The sequence below is a fragment of the Pinus tabuliformis genome, chromosome 7, assembly GCF_031772625.1.
Source record: "Pinus tabuliformis cultivar Carrire ecotype Pingquan chromosome 7, CPIR1, whole genome shotgun sequence".
In the NCBI taxonomy this organism is placed as follows: domain Eukaryota; kingdom Viridiplantae; phylum Streptophyta; class Pinopsida; order Pinales; family Pinaceae; genus Pinus; species Pinus tabuliformis.
In genome coordinates, this window is record NC_142293.1 from 1,540,126,866 (window position 1) to 1,540,137,462 (window position 10,597).

Consider the following 10,597-nt stretch of genomic DNA (forward strand, 5'->3'; position numbering starts at 1 on the left):
TCTACTCCTCTGAGCCACCTCCGCAGCTCCAATGCGTCCATTCTGGTGGTTGTATCAATGATGTGGCGCATCAGCTGTTCAGTCGCTAGGTGTGGGAACTTCTCATCGTCGACCAAGTCCCAGTCTTTATTTTTTAACAGAGGAACCCGCCCCAAGTGTGATCCTTCAAAAACAATTTCATCTGGCAGCAGACAAGTTTGCATGGGGACCTTGCTCTCATCGATATCTTTTAGCACCTTGGTCTTGCCCTTGTGCAGAGGACATACTCAGGCAACCAAGTGATAGGGTCAACACCTTGGGCTTCAACCTCCTCCACAACTACTCCCACATCCTCATCGTCCATCGGGATGTCTTCAATTTGTTCCTCCTCCTACTCCAGATTGATGGCTTTGCCCTTTTCCTGTGTGGTGGGCTTTGGTGGGTTTCTTCTTGGTGATGCGCGCACCGGTATTATAGGCTGCTTTCCCTTCTTATCCTTTGCTCTCTCCTTGGTTGGGGTCATCTTTGGTCGCGGTGTCCTTGGTGATTTGGGGACTTCTGCTAATACTTCAGAAACCTCTGGAGCAGATACTTCTGCCTCGCTGACAACTTCCGGCATATCCTCCTCAGTTGTCACTGCTTCGGTGTCCATGGATGTGGCAGGTGTCGACATAGCACTCATCAATAATGCTCATGATATCTTTGGTAAGTTCTCAAATGCCGGACTCGCAATTAGAGCCACGAAGAATTCTCGGTTCATGTGCGCCTAAGAGCTCAACAACTCAATTCTCAAAATTCCAAGTGTTTTTTGCTGGGTAGCCACCTATAATTTATAGGGAATTTTGAATTCAAATCCAACTGTTCCCCCCAAATTCAGTTCATTAATTCCATATTGGTGATATATTTTCAAGGAACTGACCCATAAATTCCATCTCAAATGTCGGCCGCCCACTCCATTTAGCCACATTTCTACTGTCAAATCATGAACAGTGACTTTAATGGTCACTTTCTGGCCGACCTGTGTGATTTCTTCCTGGGTAGCATAGCTCCCTTCGCACTGCAGCGAACCCTGTGACACTTCCTTGCTTTGCACAATCATACAATTGCGCAACTCCCCAACCTGGGAAGTGTAGTTTATAGTCCCACACCTCCTTTCAGCTGCCTGGAGCAAAATACTATGCTACCTTCATATAGTCACATGGCCAGACCACTGGTGTATGGCTTCAATCGACTGCCATTCACCTTTCCTAGGAAAGGATCTCCATTCAATTTGACCAGATGTACCGCTCCTCCATCGGTAATCTCTTTAATGACATCGGGCCCTAACTAGCACATTCTGAATTTCCTTGGAAATTTATCAAACTTGCTGTCGTATAACAAAACCAGGTCATTTACCTTAAAGGTGTGCAGCTTAATGTGTCGATCATGCCATGATTTTTCGCGTTGCTTTTGGACCTGTTGGTGAACCCGACAACAGAACCATTTTTTGGCTTGGTGGGGTCTGACCCAGGTTCATCGTTAGTTAGCCAAACAAATCCCTACACTACTAGCCCTTTCGGCATCAGCCTACGGAGCGCGGACTAAAGTTTGACCCGAAGCAGTATGGGGGGATGCTGGAACCAAGTTTCCACACCCTGAGATGGTTGTGTGTCGGTTTATCCCTTCTATTCCTGCTCTTGTGTAGGTCGTTAAGTTCTACGGCTCTGGCTATCTACCCCTCTACTACGCCCTTCATTACCTCCATGAAGGGGTACAATTGACCTTCGTGCTGCCCTAAACTACGGTTCAGGTACTTTCGCGCTTCTAGGGAAGTGTGTTGTGTAGACTCCCAAAATATCTTAAGTATCTTACTTATCTTATTAAACAATCACAGTTAGTACCGTGTAAACAGAGGTTCTTACTTGTGTTCTATTAACCAACGTAATTACATATATTCGCGCATCACATAAGCATTGTAAATGAAATCCATACACAATATGACAAGATGCATTAACAGGAAACAAAGACACAGAATTTGTAGAATGCTTCTCTTTATTGATAGCTTCATATGATTATAGACTCTATCCGCCCTGTGCACACAACTGCAGGGGTCCACGCACTCAGCTACGGACTTCCACCCTAGGCCTCTGCACACTCAGCTGCAAAGCCTCTACCTACACTAAGACCCAAAACTTAGACTTCTCTCCTTATCGCTCAAGACTTCTTCTACAACTTATGACTCATCATAACTACTTAGAGCTCTTTTTATACAATACATCCGACTTTACTTTACAAAATAAGGGCAGACAACTCTTTATGACTCATGACACCTCCATGCTCTGCGACCACAAAATGCGGAGACTTTACAACTTTATTAAAAAATTTGACTTAAAACATGGGCTTTTAGCCCCAAAACTATCCTTGGGGGATCTCGTTCCCAACACTCATATAAAACCCACGGGCCATGACCTAGGCATAGCTACTTGTCTACTTAGCTCATAGCTCCTTTTTCCAACACCATTATCCATATATGACCATAACTTCAAAACCACGTACATATTTGTACTTAGGAATTTTTGTGTTAATGTCATGATGACATCATTTGTGCCATATGGTGTTTCTTGGGTGGTGCCATGTGTCACCAAAAATGTCCCACTTAGCCGCATGAAAATGTCGATTATGCATGTTATGTGTCACTTGTACAGATCATGCAACATCATCTATTGACATCATCATGACACACGACGAACGTCACTTGTGTCATGTTAGTGTACCATGTAGGTCACCACCTATGCTACTGAGTCATCATTGTCAACTAATAAGATCATGCCATGTGTCTTTCACCATGTCCATTGGGATCTAGAAGGTTGTTAAACAACATGCAGCTTCGACACCCAATGGCAGTCTAAACCATTTGATCCAAGCATTCTCCATCATTGGATAATATTGGGCACTAGATTATCATTAAATATTGTACATGTCCACCACCCGATATTAATTTAGCTCATCATATTACACTCTTTTGCGTCATTCGATCACATCGAATGATTGTACACTATTTAATTTCTCTTCCATTTGTTACCTTATGACCATTGATTTGCTTGGTCTTAGATATATTGATGGATGTTTTTTATTGCAATCCCCCTTGCCTGCACAACCCTTAATGGAGAGGGGTCTGTAATTTGTCATTTGTGTGGCTATTCTTCATGTATTTTCCTAAGGGCGCTTGATACTGAAATCTATGCCATTTTTAATCGAATGGTTCTCATTGATTAGGATGCTTCCCCCTATAATCGACATATAACAAAGGGAGGGTTGCGCTATTTGGCTATATGCGAAACCAAACCCATGGAACCTTATCCATTGACACTTGTAAACTATCAAACTTTAAATTGGCGTATCTTCTGATACCGGAGATGTTTTTCAGAGTGTCATATATTGTTGTGTTTAAGGCTTTAAAATATTTGCCTACAACATTATAAGGGAGACCACCCGGTCGAGAACTTAGAATGGCTCCTTTTCAATTGAAATGGTGGTTCTGACTGGTTAAACTAGGTCTAATTACCTTCTCTCTATCTCCACTAGCTTAAAATATGACTTTCACCTACCAATAGAGAAGAGACATCAAATCATTCCTCTTGTTGATCAGGCAAGAAAGTAATCCTTAAGTTGATCTAGGGCTTAGCCAAGCCACAAATAAAGTTTGCCTCTTTGGGAAGAGGACTTCTAAGTTGTAGAAACAAGAATTAAAATCCAAAAATTAACCTATGATGCACTTATCTTATCTCATTTGAAGGAAAGAATAGCCTTTCTCTCAATCGAGAGTAAGCTAAAATGATGAGAAAAGAAGCATATAGGAATTGGAATTGGAATGAAGGAAATAGACCAAGGAAATAGTTCACGAGATCTAATCCTTTTTAAAACAAATACAAACAGCTAAATGCCTAATAAATAGTTACCATACACTTAACTGTAAATAGCTCCAACTCCTAATAAAAATATGTATAAGAACGAGAAATTCATGTCATAGAACTGAAGTAGCTCAAATAAAATGCCATGCAAAAAAACAAAACATCTATAACTCTAAATTGTTAGATAGCTAGCCAGCCTAAAGAAATAAATGTTTGTTCTTATACAATTTCCAGTTTTCAAGATGCATTTTTTATTAATTCTACAAGGTAGCTTGATCAGAATTTTAAATGGGCTAACAATTAACATTTAATAATAGTGTTAAAGCCAACAAATAACTCATACAATAGAAATTTAATTGAAAAAAATAAAAAATAAAAATCAATAATCGATGCAAATAGTAGTTTCATATAATAATTACAGAAATAAACTTTGTTATGAATATGAATCAAGTTACAAAACCTTAAAAGATTACAGTAGAAAATCCCTCGCTACCAACAACTTGACCTTTGTCTGCAAAGAAGACTTCAATCCCACTAAAATAGTGCAAATGAGTGTTGAAACTCCTCTACAAACAGAATGAAAGCTCCTAAATTATTCTGCCTCTTATCCTGGATTCGAATCCCCACTAATTCAACCCAGCGAACGATTTTTACCTGAATCTCTTAACAAAAAAGTTATTAAAAATAAAATTAAACAAAAGGATTGCTATGAATGGGATATGGAAAAACGTCGATGGGATAGTTAAGAACGAATTCCCCAATTTAGCCCGCGCAGTGCTAAAATTAACCTAGTGGTTTTCAACAACTTTCTACTAATAAAGGATTCATTTGCTGCCTAGAGGAATTTCATTGGATCATTTTCGTTTTCAGCCATAGATCAGAAGCCCTCTATTAAATTTGAAATCAAAATTTTCTATTATATACTAAAAATTGAGTAAAACAAACTTTGAACAAACTCTCATTAAACCCTAAATCAATATATATCATGAATTTTCTATTAATAAGATAGTAGCACCCTGGAGGTGACAAATGGTAAGCATTGGCAGGCATTAGAGAAATGCATATCAGAGGTTTAAACACAGTCACACAACAAATCTTACAATATATGGGTGTTATGCAGCAGACGTGATACCAATCCTTAAACCATTATTTATATGCCCAACTTTATAACTAAGTGGCTTTTTTAAATTTAGTGGTTATAACAGTGGCATGAGAATGATACACATGGCAAGAGCTTAGTGGTATCAAAGGTAAGGCCATCAGAACTTTTTATAATGTGCGCAAACAAAAAGCGTCGATATTGGGAGGCTCCAATATGGAGCGGATGCGATTTCACATTTAATTGTTTTTTAAAAATTCTATCGAGTCCAAATATCAGAAGTGAATGGTTATCGGGGATTTTACGAATGTTACCATTTAAAAGTTCTGATATTCATGCAAATGCGATATTCTGATTAGAACATCATTAATATGCATATCGGGTCTAGATATTGGAGACTAGCATATATTAAAAGTCCTAGGGGGGGGCGCATTGGAATATCGATGATGGAGAGATTATCGGAGACTGGAGTAGGAGGTTATATCACTATCGAAGATCAAAGGGAGTATTGTATCAGAGTTCGGAGATTGGAGGGATATGTTGTATTGACATATCGGTGGGATTGGCATATCGGAATATCGGCAATCAGATTTATTTAGATGTCTCTTGAAAGGAAATCTTTGATATGCATTGCCTCCGATATGCGAGAGTGAAAAAAATGATGTGGAATGTGGGTCCTCTGATAGCTGCTTTATTATATAGTTCTGGAAGTTATATGGCCACTTAATATATTCATTTGATTATTGAAAAGAGTCATTTAATATAGTTAATTTTATTATGAAAAGAGCTACTTTATGGATTGTACTTTGAATATAGGGGATTTCAAATGAATTCCTCTGATATCAAAGCTCCGATATTAGATTTGATATATGCATTCTTTTCAATAGGTCTCTCTCTGCTTTTATCAATAAGCCAATTCGTAATATAAAAGCCACTTTGTAATATAAGACTTGGTCTTGGTCTTGGGGGCTATGTAATGAATTAAATAAATATTTAAAAAAATTACAAAGAAATATAATTTATACAACAAAAAGGTAATATACATTTTAATATGCCAAGGCAATGAAAAATATCCAATCTTCAATTAGGCGCCATTTACCAACCAAACAACCAAATGAGATCAAAAAAATTATGATAGAAAGATAGGAACAAATTGAACTCATCAAAGCAATCCAAATACTCAAAATGAAATAGTAATATGACCAGCCATTCAATCAAAGGGTCCCCATAATGAGAATTAAGTGAATAATGGGGGGTTGTGTTTTTACCACAACAATGGCGACACACTAAGAAGGAACAATTATCTCTAGTTAAAGATAATGAACTTTAGTTTACCAGAGGTTAAAAATAATGGAGTTGACAAAACCGTATAACAGTAAAACATTTCCATGGGTCCTACATAAACATATTAAGAGATATGAGTTTAAAAATATAAGTACTCAAAAGCAGACTTGAGTAAAAATCATGGATCTAAATTTTGGGAAAATTTGGATTTAACATTACCTCTTATGAGAAATAGAAGAAGGTAAAGATAGGAGTTTTTTGATAAATCATATATCCATTTTTATGAATGGTCTCTCACATTGCTTCGCTACCAGCAAGCCTAAACAATACCCCAACAAAGTTGTATTTTATGCCATACAAGCCTAGCCCCGCTGCCAGCAAGCATTCATAGCCCTGACAGGTTTACTTGTATTTCCCATCCTTCCTCTTTTAATCACCCTTTTGATAAGAGCATTTGCAAGCTTTATTTTATGATGTATCTTAGTGAAAGATGTGGGATGGTAATAGAGACTTATATTAATGGATACATACTTTCATAACGTTGACTCCAAATTATTTTCCCACGACTATCAATTAGAGGTTTTATAAAGTGGAGGGGTGGGAGGGATCCATTGTGTTAAAGTCAAACCAATTATTTTCCTTGGAAAGGTAAACCCTATCATTTAGAAAGGATGTGTGTTCCTCCATGAAAAATATTTAAAGCGGGAGGGCTTTATTGTTCCATAAAGATACACCTTTAATGATAAATGAAATTCATTGAAGTAGATAGAGTAAATATTTTCTATGTATGTCAATGATTATTAGGTAAGGAAAAGGCCTTCCACATGAATCATGAGTTACTAAAACCAAACCAAAACTGAAAGCAAAAGGAAAAGAACTCCAAACTGAAGTAGAAAAAGAATTCAGCAAACTTTAAAAATGTAAAAATGAAGAAAGTGAAAGCTAAAAGAAAAATCTCAAATTTAAAAGATAAACCCCAACAAGACTGCTTATACAAATATCTCAACAAAAGAAGTAATAGAAGATAATCATGTGAACATTTATCTTTTGTTGAGAATCTAGTAAATTTTATCCTAGGGAGTTATAAGTGATTAGGCTTTTGAAATTTAAGGGTGAATAGCAGTGATAACAGATAATAAGCTAATGAGATGTCCTTACCAGTTGAAAATTTTCTTGTTTCAAATAAAAACCTACATAAAAGAATCTCAACCATTTTCTAATAAAATGAATGCTTAAGAAACAGATTAAAGGTTCAGAAACTCCCCAGTTTAGCTGATTTGATAAACATTGTAACTTTCATTCCAAAAGTTACAGGCAAACAACAAAGAGAATTAGCTCCAAATCTGAGCCATCGTGGATATAAAAAAGAATCATGAAGTCCTGCAAAACATATTTCTATATTAGCAAAAACTAAAACAAAACTAAAACCAAAAGTAAAGAAATGAAAATGAATGAAAGTGGGCGTATGAAGCTTACCATTCGAGAATTTCATTTAATATTACCTGGGAGATATCATTTTCTCCAACAAAAGATAACTTCTTCTTTTGATTAGAATTAAAAGCATGAAGAAGTTGAATTTTTTGAAATCTTATCGACCCAAAATAATCATTTATTAAATCTAAACTAAAGCAAGTAGTCAACTAAAAGAAAACAAAGTTTCATGTTCACAAAATCGGAAGTAAACCAAATCCATCAGAAATGAGAATGAAGATATGCTTCTTTATGAATTGCAGTGATGATTGTTCTCTTTGCTTTTTCCATCCTGAATTTATATAAGCCACAAAATATTGAAATTGATTCAAAATCCTAAATAATGTAGAAATTATGTATATGAAGAGGACTTGAATCTTTATATGATAAGTATGGAGCAATATATCAAAAATTCAAATAAAAGAGAATTCAAACATGATTTAACCATGATCGATTATCTTTTCCTATTCCAAATTCTTTATCAATTGTTGCATTACCATAGTGGTTGCTCAAGAGTGCCTTGAAAAGAAAATAAAGATGATCACTAAAAGATGATTGAGATAATAAAATGTGCATCCAGTAATGAGTCAAATAAAAAAAGATAAACGAACCACAAGTGATGACATTTCTCATTAGCCAGGCATATTTCCGAAAAGAGTAAGAGAGGCCCATGTGCATACACCATGAAGAATGTATATCCCTATAGTCACAAAGTCATCCTGATGAATGAATACTTGGATTTTCTGAAATTATGATTAAAATATATCCAAGATTTTAACCACCATGATAACATGAAGGTAAGCATATATATAAATATAATCAATCAAGACTTCATGTGAGCATAGTGAAAGATTAGAATGAATTGATCAGAGACCTATGAAGATTTTTAACCTGATATTCTGAAGTTATGAGTTTCTGAGAGAATCAAAGTGAAAGGTAAGAGCTCAAGTTTTCCAAAATTCTTAATGAGAAAAACTCCAATAAATAAATACTTTGCTTCATAATGCTTCCAACGACCTTTTTTTCGAAAGTTTAATTAAATTTCACCTCCAATGCAAGAAGTCCTGACTTTTAGAATATCAAAGGGAATTAAGATCTTAGAAAAAAAGTTTTTGTGTAACTTTTACAAACAAAACTTATGATATTGATCATGCCCGATAATGAATTCTTGTTAAATGTATAATGTGGGAACATTTCCTTTCTAGTATATCAAACATTTACGCATCGGAGGTAAAATTTTCATAAGAGTTTATAAATTAGTTCCGATGACTTTCATTTCGATAATGAGATAATTTGAAGTTTTGTAAAAATGATTGCAAGAGCACTTACATTTACCTGTAAAATAAGCTTCCAAGGAAAGGAGTTCGAGGTTTAATAAATATGAGACTAAATCAGGAATCAAATATCTCAAAAATATTTTATGAAGCCAAAATCAACCTAGAAAGCTCCAAGACCACAAGATTCGAGTGAATATAGTGAAATAGAGGCCATTTCCTTTGCTAAGTGTAATGGACATGATAGTGAAGGAAAAGGAAATGTGGATCTCGGGGAGGTAAATATTATAATTCATTTTAAATGCTTTCGATATAATACAAACCCAAGGGTCCATTAAGCCAGCAAATATGAAATTCTGAGGAAAGATCTTAGAAAAATGAAAAACAGAGGATCATGATTCCAAAATTCATTGATTAAGGGCTCTGAGCCCCTTCAGAAGAATGGAATATGACTAAAGGGAAAAAACTATGAACGAGTGTGATGCAATGGTTTAACTCAACTCAGCGATTTTAATATTTATAATAGGCATAGATAAAATCATGGATAAGATCATTCATTGCAAGCGTTTTGTGTGAATTTTCCGCCATTTGTGGAAAATCTAAGCAATAAAGAGTGTAAGTGTTTCATTTCAATTGCATTGATGAGGGGCGGAATATGATTATTGACTCAATATTGCTAAATGTAAATTCACGTGGGTCTGCACACATGAGCGTATCGAAAGAAAAATATTGGATAAATCTTATGGTTATATCTTTGAAACATGTGATATTCTTACCTTCCGATAGGCTTTTATTATTAAAACATAATGGCCGAAAATAAGAGTGGGAAGGGATATTGGAGGTCTTGTATCGGAGATTTGATATCGGGATATTTTGAGTGATGTTTGTATGAAAAGTTCTAATATTCAAAAGCTCTGATAATTCTATGTGGCAATCCTGTGGGGTTTGGCCTTCTAAAGAATTTAATTCAAAAGAAAGTGCCCAACTCAACTTCACCTTTTAACCAAAAGCCCTTTTAATAATTACATTAATTATCAGAAATATTTGATCGGAGAATGATTTTATCGGAACTTTCTTATGAGGAGAGTTACGATATTATAATGATCTAATATGAATCTCATGATATTATATTAAAGGCCTATCCAGGTTTTAATGAATAGAAGCAAAATTAAAGAATCCTCAAATTCTCACGAAATAACAAATACTTCCCTGAACATGTTGCAGATTTAAAAAAGGTTGGTTGCTTGCTTATTTCAAGTCTCCAAAATCAATCCAATGAAGACCTACAAAAAGAAACAAAACAAAAATAAGAAATAAAGTATGAAAAAAGAGAAAATCAAAAAACAGATGAATATGAACTTGATAATACATACGTGGAAGACTACTGACTGTAGGTTTACCTCATGAAACTTCAAGTTCTCCCATGTATTTCTCAAATTTCGCATATGTTCAAAATCATCTACTTATAAATCTAAAATTCTAAGTAATGAAATTTTAGATTTCATCCACCTCAAATTTACATTAAAGGACAAGAGTGGTGAAAATGAGCCTTTAGAAATACATGTGAATCAAAAAATTGCCAAGCCATAACAATTCCTTAG